Genomic DNA, 19,878 nt, shown 5'->3' with positions numbered 1-19,878 from the left:
GTATCTCCTATGCTGTACTTTGTATCTTTGTGACTTGTTTTATAACTGGACATCTTAATCCCCTTATTTTGCCCATCCCTCCACCCACCCCTTTTTGGCAACCACCAGTTTATTCTCTGTATTTGAGTGTCTACTTTTTTGTTTGTTTTGTTTTTTAATTCTACATAAAAGTGAAATTATATGGTATTTGTCTTTCATGGACTTACTTCACTTAGCATAATACCCTATAGGTCCATCTATGTTGTCACAAATGGCAAGATCTCCTTTTTTATGGCTAATTAAAGACTCGTGTGTGTGTGTGTTTGTCACATTTTCTTTATTCATTCTTCTATGGATGGACATTGGGTTGCTTCCATAATTTGGCTACTATAAATAATGCTGCTATAAACATAGTTGTACATATATCTTTTCAAATTAGATTTTTTGTTTTCTTTGGATAAATACCTGCTAGTGGAATTACTGGATCATATGTTATTTCTGTATTTTTTTGCAAAAACTCCATACTGTCTTCCACAATGGTTGCACAATTGTATTCCCACCAACAGTGCACAGGTGTTCCCTTTTCTCTACATTTTAGCCAATAATCACTATTTCTTGTCCTTTTGATACTAGCCATTGTGGTTTTGATTTACATTTCCCTGATGATTCGTGATGTTTAGCATACTTTCATGTGTCTGTTGGCTATCTTCTTTGAGAAGAAAGACAATCATTTAACTTTTGAAAAAGATCTCCTTTGGAAAAACATCTATTCGAGTCCTCTGCCCATTTTTTAATTGGATTGTTTATGTTTTTGATGCTGAGTTGTGTAAGTTCTTTATATATAGTTTGGATATTAAACCCTTATTGGATGTATCACTTGTAAATATCTTCTTCCATTCAGTAGATTGTCTTTTTGTTTTGTTGATGATTTCCTTAGCTGTGGTAGAGTCCTAATAGTTTATTTTTGCTTTCATTTCCCTTACCTGAGGAGACATAGCCTTAAATATGTTGCTAAAGCCAACGTCCAAGAAATTACTGCCTATGTTTTCTTTTAGAAGTTTTATGGTTTCAGGTCTAACATTTAGGTCTTTAATCAATCCTGAATTTATTTGTGTGCATGGTGTAAGAAAGCAGCCAGTTTCATCCTTTTGCATATAGCTATACAGTTTTCCCAACATTATTTATTAAAAAGTTGGTATTTTTTCCATTGTAGTATGCCTTCTTTGTTGTGGATTAATTGACCAGATAGGTTTAGGTTTATTTCTGGGCCCTCTATCCTGTTCCATTGATCTGTGTGTCCAATTTTGTGTTAGTACCATTCTGTTTTGATTACTATAGCTTTGTAGTAAAATATCTTGAAATCTGGGGCTGTGATACCTCTAGCTTTGTTCTTCTTTCTCAAGAATTTTTTGGCTATTAGAGGTCTTTTTTTGTTTTGTATAAATTTTAGGATTATGCATTCTAGTTCTGTGAAAAATGCTATGGGTATTTTGATAGAAATTGTATTGAATATGTAGATTGCTTTGGATAGTATGGACATTAATGATATTGATATGATATCAATATGATAATGATAATGAAAGAAGTAATGATATTACTTCTTTCAGTCTTTGAGCATGGTGTATCTTTCCATTTGTTTAGGTCATTTTCAATTTCTTTCATCAGTGTATTACAGTTTTCAATGTACAGTCCTTTTACCTCCTTGGTTAAATTTACTCCTAGGTATTTTATTCATTTTGGTGCAGTTGGAAATGAGATTATTTTCTCAATTTCTTTTTCTGCTATCTTGTTATTCATGTAAAAAAAGGCAACAGATTTCTATATATTAATTTTGTATCCTGCAACTTTACTGAATTCATTTATCAATTCTAATAGATTTTGGTGGAATCTTCAGGGTTATTTTTAATATATATTATCATGTTATCTGTAAATAGTAACAGTTTTACTTCTCCCTTACTAATTTATATGCATTTTGTTTCTTTTTCTTTTCTAATTGCTGCAGTTAGGACTTTCAGTACCATAGTTGGTGGACATCTTGTCTTCTTCCTGATCTTAGGGGAAAAGCTTTCAGTTTTGCACCATTTAGTATAATGTTACTTGTGGGTTTTTCATATATGGCCTTTATTATATTGAGGTATATTCCCTCTAAACTTACTTTGTTGAGAGTGAACAAAATATCATGAATGAATGTTGTATTTTGTCAAATGCTTTTTCTGCATCTAGTGAGATGGTTTTATGATTTTTATGCTTTCTCTTATTAGTGTGATGTATCATGATGATTTATTTGCAAATATTGAACCACCCTTACATCTATGGAGTAAATCCCACTTGACTGTGGTGAATGATTTTTTTCAATGTACTATTGAATTTGGTTTGTTAATATTTTGTTGAGGATTTTTGCATCAAAATTCATCAGAGATATTGGTCTGTAGTTTTCTCTCTCTCTCTCTCTCTCTCTTTTTTTTTTTTTTTGGAGTATCTTTGTCTGGTTTTGGTATCAGTGTAATGCTGTCCTCATAGAATGAATGTGAAAATTTTCCTTCCTCTTGTAGTTTTTGGAATAATTTAAGAAGAATAGGTATTAATTCTTCTTTAAATGTTTGATAGACTTCACTTTTGAAGGTGGTCCTGGACTCTTGTTTGTTGGGATTTTTTGGGTACAGATTTAACTTTATTGCTAAAAATTGGTCTGTTCAACTTTTCAATTTGCTGTTGGAAGATTTTGTGTTTCTAATAATTTATTTTTTCTAGGTTGTCTAATTTATGGGCATAGATTTTTCATAATATTTCTTATAATCTGATGTATTTCTATGGCATCAGTTGTTATTTTGCCTCTTTTATTCTTATTTTAGTTCTTTAAATCCTTTTTTTCCTTCATGAATTGGGCTAATGGTTTATCAATTTTGGTTACCTTTGCAAATAACTAGCTCTTGATTTTATTGATTTGTTTATTGTTTTTGTCGTCTCTATTTCATTTATTTCTACTCTAATCTTTATTATTTCCTTTCTTGCATTAGTTTCAAGCTTTGTTTGTTTTTCTTTTTATAGCTCATTTATGTGTAAGATTAGGCTGTTTGAGATTTCTCGTTTCCTGAGGTGTACCTGTATTGTTATGAACTTCCCTCCTAGAACTGCTTTTGCTATGTCGCAGAGATTTTTGAACCATTGTGATTTCACTTGTTCCCATGTGTTTTTTTATTTCTTCTTTGATTTCTTCATTGACCTATTGGTTGTTTAATATCCTATTCTTTAGCTACCATGTGCTTTTTTTTCTAGTTTTTTTTTTCTTGTAATTGATTTCTAGTTTCTTACCATTGCAGTCAGAAAAGTTTCAAAGACTTTAAACTCAGAATTCTGTGTCTGGCTGTTATCAATTATATGTTGATATTGATATTGATATTTAAAAATTTGAACACCATAATACTTAGAACATTTACCATGTATACATTCTATGTGTAAAGTATATTCAGAGACTACTTCAGTAAAATGAAATAACTAAATAATAAACTAAATAATAAATAATAAACAACTAAATAATAATAAATAATAAATAGCTAAATAATAAACTAAATAAATACAGGAAAGGTGGAACAGGGTACAATAAACAAAGGTAGCTGAATATTCCTAAGAAAAGTGAAGAAATCCAGGAAAAATAAATAAAAGAGAATCCACAAGAATTAGATGCATAGTTATTTTTTCTTTTAAGGGGAAGATAATTATAACTATTTAATTTTAGGTTCAGTTATACTACTTACTATTGTCATAAATGGGGGGAGTTAATAGGTTATGTCTCATGATGATAAATCAAGAAATTGAATTTAAATTTGAATTTAAATCAGTGTAATATTTAAACTTGAAAGGGAAGTGATTAGAAGAGTTGTATATACTAATATATGAAACAAAAAAATAACAATATATGAAACAAAAGAAATAAGTGGCAGGAGTGGTATAGTATAGTATAAATATAGTATAAATATTCTTCTTTAATAAAAGGTATTAATAGACACCATTTAAATTGATAAACTGTGAAAAATAAGTTCAGTTATATTGAATAATATATTATATTATTCAATTGTAATAGTGGTCCCAAGAGACCAAAAACCAGACATTATAAAGTGGTTGTCTTGGGACCTAGAAATCAGAGGGAAGGGTAAGGAAGATGTTATTTATATTATGCTCTTTGTATGGTTATTTTTTAAATGTTATATAGAAAATTACTTACATTATATATAAGCTAGTCTAAAAAACATACATATGAATAGTGACTTCTTAAATAAATTGTAATATTTCTATATATTAGAATAGCATTCAACAATTGGTTTAAACAAATGTGTAATGACAGTAATAAAACAACTATTAATCTAAAGCCCATTGTGTAAAATATTGTACATATTGGATTTAATGTAAAAACATTAAAACTAAAATCTAAAAACCTTTTGAAAATACTTATATTTATTATGGAATTTTTAATGCAACAGAGATTATTCAATATAAAATAATCTGATTTATATAAATTAAACCTCCCTTCCCTACATTTTTTTTGGGGGGGGAGATTGAATAAGGCTGCAATTCCTGTCTTATGTCAATTTCCCTGGGAATCAGACCCTGGGACAGAGATTTGCATGCAGGTGATGGACTGACAACTGTGCTTTTGGGAATAATGCCTGTAAGGGAGAGAAGGAAGATGGATTGGTAGGGGGAGAAGCTGAACTGCACGTAGATGCAATACTCAGTTGACCCCCATGGGGAATCTCTGGGGAATGGCATGGATCTTCAGAGTTGTTCTACTCAAGATAAGGGTACTGGGCTTTTGTATCCCCATACTGACCAGTCACTGGGTATAGGTTGCCCCCAAGGAAGGCAACTTGGGTGAAGAAACTCTCTGGTTAAGGCAATGCCTATAACAGGACTCCGCTGTGAACTATTGTTGATGTACACTCTAGACAACTAGAAAAATAAGTGCCTTGGTCCTTAATAGGGAATCTGGATGGGATACTAAAACATCCTCTAGAGTACACCAACCTTTATGTGGTGTCTGTTAGTAGGCCGTCAGTCACTATGTAGTGTTTCCCCCTGGGTAGCTGACTAGATTATCACTGTGGGTAAGATCTTGTACTGGGATCTCTTGTCAGCGTAAGGTCCAGAGCCTGTGTCTAGAGAGTCAATCTTCCAACCTTAGGAGAGTGGAAGGGCAACAGGCAGTCCTGAAGAGGTAGCAAGTGTCATGAGTGGTGAAAACTGAAGATCTTATGCTTAACAGACCCTAAAATCTTGGTCTATATATGAATAGTGAACACTAGATTCTGCTATAAACTTCCATCTGACATTAGATATTATAAATATGTAAATTGGGTATTCTTCACTAGACACAGTGAGTTCTTGTGGTGTGATAAAGTGCTGATAAGGTGCTGTGGCCAGAACTTAGTTTCAATCCATAGGTATAAAATCCTCCACAGCAGGTAAAACTTATGAAGCCATACACATGGGAAGACATAAGGAAAGACATTTTTCTCCCCCAAATTATTCCTCAAATAGACATAATTAATTTGTATTTGAGATCTTTTAACTATAGGATATAGGATTATAGGATATTTCTCTCCCTTATTCTGTTTAAATCAAAGAAATACTGTTTGGGGACGACCTTGGCTTGAAACAATTTCAATCAGTGTCATTTGTGTTTCTTGTCAATATCACCTGATGTAATTAATAAAAAAGATTTCACAGAAATTTAGTGTAGATTTGATTATTTATCCTGTGCATATTCCTTCACAAACAGAAGTGTTAGGAAATGTTTGTAAACATTTTTTAAGTTACAATTTTATAAACAATGTAGTAAGTGATTGTTACGGAAAATGAAGTAAATTCCTACTTTTAAATTTCAGGGTACATCAAAAGCATCTGGGGGGCTTGTTAAAATACAGATTATTTGGCCCCAACCTTAGGATCTCAGATTTGTATGTCAGCTAAGAGATCTGACATTTTTCATTTTTTAACAAGTTTCCAGGTGATACTGATGTTGCTGGCCCAGATTCACACTTTGGTAAATCACTATCTATTGGATAAATGCAAAAAAGCAACATAATAAAAATCATTGTCCTAGTATTTTGTGAATGGGCCCTTAAGGTTTTGACTAAGTTTACAGTAATGGCATCGCAAACAACTAGGTGGAGTCAAAGATGAAGGGCTTTGGAAAATTATGTTAAAGACTCCAAAACTGGCTCTAGTGATCACAAAGATATGGATAGCCAACATATATGTGAAAAGTTTCAACAAACTTTTTTCATGAAGTTGGAGGGTGGATAATGATATTTTAAATAACTACTTAAAGCATGTATCATTCCAAAACTAATTCAATATTATAAATAGACATTGAATATTTTATCTACATCTCTAAATGTTTGAATGTAAAGCCGGCCAAATTCATGTGTATTTTATACAAAAATATTGGTTCTTCTCATAAGGCAAATGAAGATCTGCCCTATATTTGGGCCAAACTCCTATTTGACCATGTGCACATACACATTGTATTATGGAGTTAGGTAAATAAATACAAAACAGTGAAGATAGTTTCATGTATCTTGTAATAGTAAAGCCATATATCTTTATCTGTATATTTGAGTGCACAGAAATATGCTAATTTAAGACATGGATAAATTTCTGGAAAAATGTACCCAAATTTAAGGCAGGGGAAGACACAGGTCAAGGACTTTCTACATGATTTCATACTTTCTATACCTCTTAATGGAATATTCTGTGATAGGTTATATTACTTTTTTAATTTAAAAAAAGCAATTTTGATGTAGCAGTCAAGATTTATTTAAATAGAGGTAAATGAAGCATATTTCTAAAACTAAAAGCATTAACATTATAGATTCTTCTCAGCAGTGAGATGTAGACGGACAGGAAGAGAAATGGGGAGGTGGGAGACTTCACTTCAAAAATAGGAACGCTTTCTTCAACAAAGCTGAAAAACACCTCAGTGGTATCTGTGTAGAGCATGTGACCTCCCCAGGAGTGGAGAGATTTCAGGAGAATTCATTGTTGGGGGAAAGAAAACCCAATATTTCAAACCTTGAATGAAGACCAGAATCGGTAACACAAGACAGGAAGATTAGAAATCAAGGAAGGATTCTTAATTACACATTCAGGAGCTCCCTGAAATTGCATGCATATTTTAGGTGTATATACTTATGGAAATTTGGGGCAGGGCTTTATCAAATGTTAAAGGGGTCGATGATGCAATAAAAGTTAGGAATCTCTTATTAATTTGGTATAAGACTCTGTCCAGAAACATCAGTGTCCTCCTTTGTAATTTTCCCCTTAGAAAATATGTACTGTAATAAATCATAAACTTGTTCTTTTGATCATTTTATGTATTTTTATTTTGTTTAATTTCAACAAATTTCAGAAGTAATTTCTGTTTTGGTTAGATTTCTGCAGCTCTTGTTGGTCTGGGTTTTATCATATAGCCATCTTCTATCCCTTATTTTTAGTTCTTATTCTTTTAATGTATGTTATTGATTTTTTAAAATAGATTTATCTATTTCTTTAGGCTCTCTCAAATTACTTTAGGAAGTGGTTAAAGTACATATAATAAAATAATGATAAGTATTATTTCTAGAAGCCATGGGTGAGAATCAGATCATAAACATTTTGAACTTTTATGTTATAGCTTTCCTACTGAAATCGGGATAAGATGGGGACCTTCTTTTTTTTTTTTTTTTTTGAGACCTTCTTTATGTATAATGTGATACCATGTTTCAGCAATTCTAAGATTTCTATCTTTTATATAATGTCTTTGAAATGAAGATGTGGCATACAGTTGTTGGCTTATAGTTTAAGGTCAATTATTGGTTTTTCAAATGGCATATAAAATAATGATTTCGTGTGCTTGATAGTGCCTCACATTCAGTGCAATACAGTATGATAGAAGCTACCATTCAGAGTAGTGCAAAATTAGTAGCAAAGCATTGTTGTATGTGTAGGGATATTTAAATCTTTACTCCTTTGCCAGATTGTTTTGTATTATTTAAATTCTTTAGACCTTAATTTCTTAAAAATTAAGCAGCTTGGCAACTTTGTTCCTAAAGCTGGAGTACTAATATTCTATCAGTTTATTTTTATTTTTATTAAAGATTTATGTACTTATTTGAGAGTGTGTGTGTGTGTGTGTGTGTGTGTGTGTGTGTGTGTGCATGAGCAGAGGGAGGGGCAGGAGAGAGAGAGAGAGAGAGAGGAACCAGACTCTCCGCTGAGTGGGGAGCCCAATTGTGGGGCTTGATCTCCGGACACTGAAATGGCGACCTGAGCCAAAACCAAGAGATGGATGCTTAATTGACTGAGCCACCCAGGCACCCCAATATGCTATCATTTTAGTGGATGAGGATAATGGTGATGATGATGATGATGACACTATAATTGAAGAAAGGATACATCAAGAAGTCGACAAATAGAAAATCAGCAAGTTATAACCAGTTCTGTCATTCAGTCTTCTCCATTGTATTTCAGAAATTATAGGAGATAGCTTAATTTTGACTGATTTCTTTTTAAGATTTTTTTTTGGCAGAGAGAGAAACAGTGAGAGAGGGAACCCAAGCAAGGGGAGTGGGAGGAAAGAAGCAGGCTCCCTACTGATCAGGGAGCCCAGTGCAGGGCTCAATCCCAGGACCCTGAGATCATGACCTGAGCTGAAGGAAGATGCTTAAGGACTGAGCCATCCAGGTGCCCCTTGCCTCATTATTGACATGTGTATTCATGCTACCAAAGAGGAATGACTTCAACACATACCATGACTCATGGATGACATCCAGAAAAAGTGTGGTCACCTAAGTTTGATAGAAATAAAATGTCACTGCATAAAAATTTACATCCCCATGAAGTAAAGTACATACATAATATCAATTATATATTAAATATTATATAATACTAGTTTAAATTTCAGACCTCTTTTCTTTCTTTTTTTTTAAAGATTTTATTTATTTATTTGACAGAGAGAAATCACAAGAGAGGCAGGCAGAGAGAGAGGAAGGGAAGCAGGCTCTCCGCTGAGCAGAGGGCCCGACGTGGGACTCGATCCCAGGACCCTGAGATCATGCAGCTTAACCCACTGAGCCACCCAGGTGCCCCAGACCTCTTTTCTTAAATGTGTTTTTAGTTTTCATTATTTCATGCTTTCAATTCCCCTGGGTTAATGTAAATTTGATTAGATTCTTGATTACTCTTTAGAACTATATCTGGGTTTAGGATGTGAAAGCAATAACTTTAATATTCCCAAGAAAGCTGTTGAAATATAGTGTGTGTGTGTGTGTGTGTGTGTGTGTGTGTGTGTGTGTGTGTAGGGAAAGAGAGAGAGAGAATTGGGGCTATCTTTTTTTCATTGTCTACCACTTGTCATCAATCTTTTGCAAGCAGTAAGTGAAAATAGAAGCTGTCATCCAGACCTCAGGGTTTGCTTCAGAGCCTTCAGGCAGCACATTTCTGTTCACTTTTCTTAAGCATTGAGTTTCATTCTGTCCTTTCGTGATAACCAGGACTTGACTTTATCTGCACCTGTCACTCTAGCCAGTACACAGATTTGCTTATTACACTTGTCTTCCATATCATTTAAAAGACTTAGCTATGGTTATGGATTGCTTTCAAAAATGCTTCCTTCAGGTCATAGCTGTATATATTTTCTCATGCATAAAAATATGTAGGCATGAAGACCCTGTGGTAACAGAAAGAGTTTCCATAAAATAGTGAGGATGCATCTAGTGTTAATGTGCCAACTCAAGGTAATAGAAGTTAAACTAAAATTTCAAGACTATCTTTAATGCCCTTGCACCTAGGAATTGAGAACAGTCTGTTAAATAATGCATGTGCAGCAATAATTTGTACAGAGAGATTATGAAAAATGTGCCCTCTGAGTTTTTTGTCCTAATGATAAATGTGATCCAATCAAACCATTAAAATGACTTAAATGAAGCTGAATGTCATTTGTTGCTTGCCATAGTATTTTAAGAAAAAAATAATCATTATGAACTCTTGAAAAGGTCCTAATTGCTTTATAACCTATGACAGCTCTAGGTGACTGGTAACAGCCATTTGGCTTTTGTGGAAATTATGAACTATGAAGGTCTGAATGTCATGTCTGTGTAAAAGTGTTTCTTCCTTTAAAAAATTATATCCTTATAATTATCTAGAAAAATTCAAAGAAATCAGAACTTGAAACAGCTTAGTGACTTATTTCAGCTAATATAGTCTCCTGTTCTATGATCTAATTTAAGACATTTTAGATCAGTTATAGACTAAATATATTAACGTCTTGGATCTGTTATCTTCAGGGTCAAATAGATTTACTGAGGAGAAAAGACCCCAAGTTACAGATTTGTCACTTGCAATTAAAACATATACCATGTATATATTTTCTTTTCAAATTAACACAGCATTTCACAAGTTAGAAAAGAAAACAATGATATCAAAATTGTGGAAAGTATTATGTTAAATAAGTAAATAGAACATTGTGTCACTAGATGAAGGCAGATTGATTTTTCATCGTCTATCAGACAATGTTTATCATTAATCTGTTTATTGACTCAACATATTTTTTAAACTTCTATTATGTTTTAAGATGTTAGAGTATATCTTTTGGATGTTTGTGATTAGTGTTTTTTTTTTAAATTGCATTACATTTATAAAATTATACTTGGCACCTGTTATTTTCCTAAGACGTTTCCCCTCAGATAAATGGGGGTAAAGCTGTTTTATCAGAGTCTTGTTATTTTAGTGAGCAATGAGTAACAAGGGGCTGACAGAGGGAGGACACCAGGTCTTTAGTGACTCTCAGTGAGGACAAGGCCAGAGGATAAATGTGATACTTAACTCAGATAAAGAGAGAAGACATCACAGCAGTTTTTCAAATACAGTTGGGTCAAAAGAGAGTAGCTGACACTGTCAGGGCATATATGGCCCTAGAATCTTGAAATATTATATGTTCAAAGTAAGCTCTTGTCTTAGACTTTGTACAATACTGTTAATTTTGTCAAGCAAATAAAAATTTAGCCACCATTACACTTAGGGCTCTTGCTGTTACAAATCTTGTTCCAATTTGCAAATAAGTCCAAATAAAAAGAACCTCAGAAGTGTGTGTGCCAGGTTTCAGGAGATCACATGCATTCCATGTATGCTACCAGAAAAAAAAAAATCGTTGCTGCCATAGATTTAAAATGGTCTCTTTAAATTGTGAAATGTAGTCATGTTATAATATACAAGTTGGTAAAACAAACAAACAAACAAACAAACACATTTCTCTATCAAGATAGAAAATAAGAGCAAAGAAACATGTCCTTTGGCATCCCTCAGTTGAAGCCATGTTTCAGTCATGACAGTTGAAGTTGGCAGATGTTGTCCTTGTTCATTTGCTCTCGTAGACTCTCTCCATTTTTTCTGCATTCCTCGGTGCACACATTTCTTACTCTGCTTCAGTCTGTGGCCTATGTCTTTGGAAGTATTATTTCAATTATTTGAAATTGAAGTCACAGTAATGCCTACCACATTATTTGGGGGCATTGTAAGTATCCAGATGTTTGTTGACTCAGTGTATCAAATTGTGCATCTGTTGACTCAATTACCTTTTATCCAGGGGTCCTGCCTGCCTCTCCTTAAGTCTTAGACCACTGAGTCTCCTTCTGTCTCCTCTACTCTGCCATCACTATACACTCCTCTCCTCCTTTGGAATATTCTGGAGAGGTAGTACACCAATCATCAGGGTCCTGGGGATGGCCACCGTTGATTTAGGCCTGTTTGTAGTCACACAGATATGCCGCCCTCTGATTTAACATAAGGCTTTACTGTTTGCTTATTTGTTTTTAATTACAAGTAATTATGCAAACTTTTGTTTCAATAATGAATTCCATTTTGTCTATTTTCAATAAAAATTTACTGTTTTGATCATGGAGGTATAAGCAAATATTAGTTGAGTTTAGTTTGACTTCCTGGATTAGATGTTAAGTTTGCTAAATTCAACCATAATTATATAACTTCTTTTTTACCATAATATGAAGATCAAGGACAGATTTTAAAACTATTTAAATATTTGACTTAAAATTTTTAGTTTTATTATGCATATTATCTAAAGTAATATTAGCAAAAAAATAAGACTTCCACTCATGTATGTTTCACCGTTATTTTAATAAGGTTATTTATTTTTACATGTTTTGTCAGAACAAACCCCCACAACATTTCCATAGAGCCAAGTCTAAACATAAAATTCACTATAATATTATCATATCTTTCTCTGAACTAATGAGTGGGACATGTTAGAATCTCAAAGAGAGTTATTTTTTGCTAGTTTATTTAGAAAAATTTATTGGATACATTATTAAAACTTCAACATATGTGACAATTCTATAAAAATATAGAGGATGTGCAAGGTAGAATTTATGTGCTCCATAATATATATATAAAGTGACATTCATGCTAGAAAACCATCTGTGAAGAAAACAAGGTCCGAGAGGGATGAGAAGAGTGTTCACATGCTTCTTCCTCCCCCGTGCACCTTTCCTCACTCCACCAATAGGCAGAGTGCCTCATAAGAAAGCAAGCTGTGGAATACGAACTCCACAGATGCCTACATTTCTATTAATTAGAGATTCATTTGTTTAATGAGTAAAATACCTCTGAGAAATTACCACCTGGGAGATTAACTTTTCCCAGTATATAAACCAAAGACACCTGCTTCAAACTTTGCAGAACTCAGATAAAATATGATTAGAATTTTAGCTAAATGAAGCAACTGGGGAGAAATTCTTGATGATAACATTGTCAAGAATCTCCCTGAATTTTGGCCTTTTGCTCTTACTTGTATGCTCAACTTTATCAACTCAACAGACAGAATTTATGTGACATCCCCTTTCCATGTACTCCTTTTCATAAAACAGAAGCTCTTTTAATCCCCCCAAATTACCGACGATTAATTTACTGGACATTCTGTCCAAAATGTGTACCACTCTTTGGCTTATAAATTACATGCCTGAATTTATAGGACAATATTCCATGCAAGATGCATAGATGTGGTGGTGGTGAGTTGTAATGTCTATAATACTTCGTTTCTGTGATGATGTATCTGTGATTCCTGCCCTCAGGGTTTATAGTCTAGCAGGGAGATTATGAATTAAATATATCATTAGATGAGTATTTAATGACAACCATGATATAAACAGTATGAATCCATTAGCTGACTAGTTATTTCATCTAAACTGTGTAGTTACTTGCCCGGCTTACTTCAGAGAGATGAGATAGATTCCTACCAAGATTTATGTATACTTGTAAAGGGTTTCATTATTTTGTTTACTGCTTTTAACATGACTACACTCATAGTACATTTCAGGAAGTATCAACTCACTGCTGCTTAACATCTATCAAAGCTTTTGTTGAGAGAAATCATATTTAAGAAGGATTGATTTAAAGATCTGCAATTCAACCTTCTTCAGACGCTCTGACCCTGGATGGAATCAGTACAATAGGTTGCTGCCTGTGTGGACTGCATGTTATTGCTCAGCTTCCCTTGTGGAGTTTGTATTGACTTGTATCTTGACACAATCCCATTAACTTATTTTGAAGGATGTTGCAGCAAACAGGCTGAGGAAATGCACTGTGGTGAATACCATAATACAGTAAGGGTGTTGTCCATTACATTTACACCTTGTTTTCCAAGAGAACCTAGGGAGAATTTCTTTCAGGGGTTAACATACAAGTATTTGTGCTTCCTCCTAGCAACAACTTTGCCTTTATCTCATTATCTATGTGAATTCAATAACTGCTACTCCTGTCTTCTCATTTGATGCTAGAAGAAGTTTGTGGCTTATGTCCAGCAAGTAGATAGTATTTGAAGGCATACATATTAAAAAACAAAACCAAACAAAAACCCAAAACCTCTCTTCTTATAGCTTTGTTTTCCCCTTACTTCATTTCTTCCTTGTGGAATTTACCATATCTTGCTCTATGATACATATCTTAGTAAGCCATCTTAAACTATTTCTGTAACAAAGAGGGATGTTAAAAATAAGTCTGATGAATAGCTAAGCAATTGGCCTAGGAACATTAATTGTAAAACAGTTTTATTCTACACTAATCCATGAGGTCTGCTTTATCATATATGTAATTTACATATACTCAGCTCTGTTTGGGGGCAATTCATTTTGTTTTGCTCATTCACAGTATCACTTTGACTCAGAAATTCCACTGCTTGAAATTCATCTTAGGAAAATAAAGGTTACATAATGATTTAACTACAAAATGTTCATTGGGTTATTTTTATAATAATAAAAATTGGGAAATACCTAAATATTTAAATACAAATATCGAAATATAAATATTTATTTATAAAGATCTAACTATCTAGATGTAGAGGTTAGATTGAACAAATTGAAGAGTAGTGATTTAACGGAATACTTGTATAGCAAGATAACATTACAGTTTATTCATTGACATGTTTACAATTTAGTAAGTGGAATAAAGCAAATGATATGTACTTATGATTATATTTATGTAAATATGTATTTCACTGAGATACATTGCTTAACTGTTTAAGAACCAAATAATGGCTTTTCGATAATTTCCAAAGCATAGCAGTAGAGCCTCTTCCTACAAAAACCAATAAAATGTTTCCCTCTCCTTGGGTTCCTTCTTCAGTGATATTTCCACGAATACTTAAAACTGTTCTCTCATGTCTGAAGGACCATCCTGGTTTTCCTAGACATTTTGTAAGACCCAGAATTGAGATGTTCTCCCTTAAGGGCAGAACTGTCTGTTACGTCTGAATGCTGGTTGCTGCATAAGATGTCACCGTACCCCTAGGTTTCCAAGGCAGGAGAAAGTTGTTGCCCCATACTTTACAGCCTGAAAAGGTAAATTTTGGGCTTAAGTTCCTGCTCTGTTTTACAGCCTGCTCAGTCAGTTAGTGAATAATTTTGCCCAGCCCAGGGGGGTTATACCTCAAGGTATAAGGGAGGAAAATCCCATGTTCAGTGTTTTGATTTGTTTTCTTTTTTTTTAATTTATTTTTTTTTATTTGTTTATTTACAGCATAACAGTGTTCATTGTTTTGGCATCACACCCAGTGCTCCATGCAGTACGTGCCCTCCCTATTACCCACCACCTGGTTCCTCAACCTCCCACCCCCCCACCCCTTCAAAACCCTCTGGTTGTTTTTCAGAGTCCATAGTCTCTCATGGTTCATCTCCCCTTCCAGTTTCCCTCAACTCCCTCTCCTCTCCATCTCCCCATGTCCTCCATGTTATTTGTTATGCTCCACAAATAAGTGAGACCATATGATACTTGACTCTCTCTGCTTGACTTATTTCGCTCAGCATAATCTCTTCCAGTCCCGTCCATGTTGCTACAAAAGTTGGGTATTCATCCTTTCTGATGGAGGCATAATACTCCATTGTGTATATGGACCACATCTTCCTTATCCATTCATCCGTTGAAGGGCATCTTGGTTCTTTCCACAGTTTGGCGACCGTAGCCATTGCTGCAGTTCATTTGTTTTCTCACCAGAAATACTCAGCATTAAGATTGGCTGTTCTCTTAAATGTATGTTTCTTTTTTTTTTAATATTTTATTTATTTGACAGAGAGAAATCACAGCTTGGCAGAGAGGCAGGCAGAGAGAGAGGAGGAAGCAGGCTCCCTGCAGAGCAGAGAGCCCGATGTGGGGCTCAATCCCAAGACCCAGGGATCATGACCTGAGCCAAAGGCTGAGGCTTTAACCCACTGAGCCACCCAGGTGCCCCAAATGTATGTTTCTTTTATTGCTACTCATCACCTGTTCCCAAGGCAAGTCTATAGAAGCTGAGTCCAGTGTTTTCCAAGTTGTCACAAACCAATCCTAAAGCAGCTCAGTGCTTAGCCTCATTCCCAGTTCCTGTCTCTCTCTATAAATCATTTTTCTTTCAGTGGAAAGCATCACTTTCTTATATACCCACATATTTATAAAAAATATATATAAAAATATTTGGAATGTTATGTGTCATAATGACATTGCTTGATCTCAGTCTTAATTTTGCTTATCTAATTTTATTTTCCTACACATTCATTGATTACTAAAGAAAATCTCCTAGTAACTCTGAGCCTATCCACTTCTTAAAATTTAAAAATCTCTTTATTATAGGAAATTTCAAATATATTAAAAGTAAACAGCATAGTACTATATCATGAACCCTAATGTGCCCATCACCTGGAGACAACAAGCATCATTTATCATCATTTTTCATTTGTCACTATTACTGCCAACATTTTATTTTGCTAAGGTATTTTTAAAGCAAATCCAATGTATCATGTCATTTTACCTCTAAGTACTTTCATATTCTTCTTTGCCTGCAAAGACATTTTTAACATTGTGCCATTATTACGCCTTTTCTAATTAATTTTTTCTTAATGTCACCTAATATTCAGTATTTATTCAAATTTTCCTATTTCTCAAAGATGTATTTTATAGTTGGTGTGTTCATATCAGGAATCAATTGTGTTTCACATATAGAGTTTGTGTTTTATGTCTCTTCAGTCATTTTTATGCTATAAGTCATTTATTTATTTGTCATTATTTGTTATAAAAGTAGATCATTTGTCCTTTAGAATGTGCAGCGTTTTGGAATTTGGTTGATTGTTTCTTTCTTGTCTTATTTAGCTTTCTTAAAAAAATTTTTTTCTATGTATCTTCAATAAACTATCCAATTACAGCAAACATTCTATTGCATTTAGGTTGTTTTCAAAGCAAAAATAATGCATAACCATTGATATATCTTGTTATTTCATTTTATTATGAGGAGATAATGCTTAATTATTGAATGCTAAGACTGATCATTGAGCTTGTTTTGCCTTTATGTACATATATTTCATTTTTATTGAAGTAGTACATGGTTAAAATATGAAATTGTACAGAGCAGAGGTCTTATATGGTTCTATCTTTCCTGTCATCTACTCTACCCTGCACTATTCCCAGTCCCAAATTTAACTATTTCCATTTTTAGTTCTTCTTATCACTGCATCTAGCCCTCCAGTTGCATGCTTGTAGTATTCTTTCTTGACTTATCAACTTTAAACATCATCTATTTAAGCAAGACATGGACTTAACTCATTTATACCATCTCTCCATCTTATGTCCCCTCTCTTCCTAATGTAACAATATATAGTAACAATGTAGTAATGATTATATTGTTATTTTCAGTTCATTTTCTTGTATTTGTTTCCTTTATCTCTTTTTTACTCAAGATTCATTTATCCATTACCTTCCTCTTCTGATGGGGGGGAAAATGCCATTTTCTTGAAATGAATTAGAACTTGCTTCAAATAGAGTGTGCAGTTGTGGAAGATCACTTTGAAGACGGTGGAACAAGGTAAAGATAGCTGAGGGAGCCCTGTCTCAGGCAACCTCATGGATAGAACTGTTTTAGAGGAAAAATCAACTTCAAGTCTTGGTCTCACTCTGAGTCTGAAGTCCTTCCTAAAGGGACTGAAGAAGCTCGTGTTGGAGCTCAGAACCATAATACATTTGGAGTTGGCCAAAGAGTGAGGTGTATTTGGTCCCAGTTGCTTTTATTTATTGATTTTTAAACATTGCTGTGGATTCAGCAACTCTGAATACAGCAGCAGTTCCCTCAGGAGTTTGCTGCTAGTTAGCTGTTAGTTCAATGGAAAAAAATTACCTGATGAAAAAGAAGGAATGGAAAGAAATGTTTCTTTCACCTTGAAGAGGTAGAGAATATCCTTCCAACAATACTGAAATCCAAGATGCCATGGAATTGAAATGTATTTTAGACCTTAAATATAAGAAAAATCTATAACCCTATAAAGAATGTAAAATATGATTAAGGGTTGAAATCTTTAGCAGTTAAATATCCTCTCCTGACTTGGTAGGAGAGAGGAAGAATACCAATGGTGGTAGTGACACAGACAAAAGTTATCCTCCCACATAAGTAAAAGGTAAATAACAAGAAAAAAAATGCCAGAAAATCAGATTAGACAATACATGATAGAAGAAATACAACAGTTCTAAAACTCTAAAATGCAGACATTTATAGTATGTGCAAAAATGTTGTGTTTATACCATCACAAACTTGAATTAGAGAAAATATTAAGTTCTTTCTAGATGTGAGAAAGTGGCATACTCTTATAATGCTAATTATATCAATAAATAATTATTACTAAAAATGTCCCTAATATGACCCAGGAACATTACCTTAGGAAAGCTAGCATGGAGAAATAATTTATTGGTGGACCTGCGTTTTTATAGAAGGATATATTTTGTTTCCCTATGTGTTGGATAAAAGAAACTCCAGATAATATTAATATTAATAAGAAGAATGACCACTAAAAAGGAAAAGACAAGAGGAAGAGGGTTGAAAGTACAGTGTTTAATACTGTTGTTCCACACAGAATGTTCTCCTTAAGAGCTTCCCCTCTTCAGGGAATTGCTACAGGACATTTCCTGAGCTAATGGTATTGGAGGAGGTCATGGAGACAATGTAACCTCTGGTTGACCTGCAAGCTGGACCCAGGCAATCAGAGGCTCTTCACCCTCTCCTCTGTACTTGGGATGTACATTCCGCCAGCCATTCCCACAGTGGGAGTTATTTTCAAGGATGCAGCCTTGAGAGAGCAATGTGTTGTTGAGACCATCTAGATGGTATGTGTGACTGAACCCCATTAAGGCCTCTGTATAAACTTTCAAGATTCTGGCAAGCAGGTGTGGAGATTTATTCATCTTACGGCCACTGGAGACAAGCCACTTACGTAAGTTCTTTTGCTTAGTAAACCTGTCATCTACCAATCTGGAGGGACTTGCCTCTTCTCAGTCTCTCTTGGCCCTCCATGAATGGGGGTCGGTTTCAGACTTCACTCAGAAAATTCCCAAGGTTATAAATCAACTAATGGTAATAATTAAACTGTATTCTTACCTGCCTTGTAGGTTTAAATTGATCATTGTTCTGGAAACTCAGGAGGAAAAAAAGAGATAATGTATTTCAGTTACAGCAGAAATTGAAAAGAAAGTATTCCTCAGATGATGTTAAATACATCAGACATACAACTAAAGATACTATTTGGGCCTGGAATGTGTGTGCATTAAGAGTATGTTGGTCATCCCAATGTGGTTGTACTTGGGACAATATATTCATTTCGTTAGAAATGGCCTGATTGCATTTGGCTAAGGGATATACTCCTTATCAATATACATATGTGCAAAAAGAATGAATACTGTTACACTGAAAAAATAAATGAAAAAAAATACATATGTATATATATATACACACACACACACATATATATATATATATGCACACATATATGCTTACCATATATAAATATATTCCATAGCAAATGCAATCAGGCTATATATACATATTTTTTCTGGCTAGTGTCTCAGCTTAACCATTGCATTATCAGCATTTTAACTGCATTGGGTTTTTTCCTACCTTTATCCTAATGTTCCTCAATGTTTACCATGGTAAACACTTTATTTCTTTTTATACACACAATAAAAAAATAAGCCCTGAACTTCCTCTAACCTCCACATTCTACCTTATCCTTGGAAACTTTCTTAGATAGAGTAACTATAAAAGATTCAAGATTACCGAGATAAAGGCTGGCAGGAAAAGCAAAGCGTGGCATGGTTACAAGACTGAGAGTGAATCAGCATAGCATTATTCGGACTCTAACCAGCAAAGTCTCAGCCAGTTCTCATCTATTTACCAACTCCAGAAAGGACTTTAAAGGAAAAGAAAAGATCTCTATTATGGTTGGTTGTCCTTATTAAATCATCAATTTGTGGGTAGAAAGTGATCGAAATACTTGTTCTTTTGATTTTTAGCATTTGTCACAATTTGCAAGAATATACTCATATATTCATATGTTTATATGAATA

This window comes from Meles meles, chromosome 5, assembly GCF_922984935.1.
Source record: "Meles meles chromosome 5, mMelMel3.1 paternal haplotype, whole genome shotgun sequence".
NCBI classification, from domain to species: Eukaryota; Metazoa; Chordata; class Mammalia; order Carnivora; family Mustelidae; genus Meles; species Meles meles.
The sequence above is the reverse complement of the archived record's forward strand: the minus strand, read 5'-3'. Positions refer to the sequence as shown.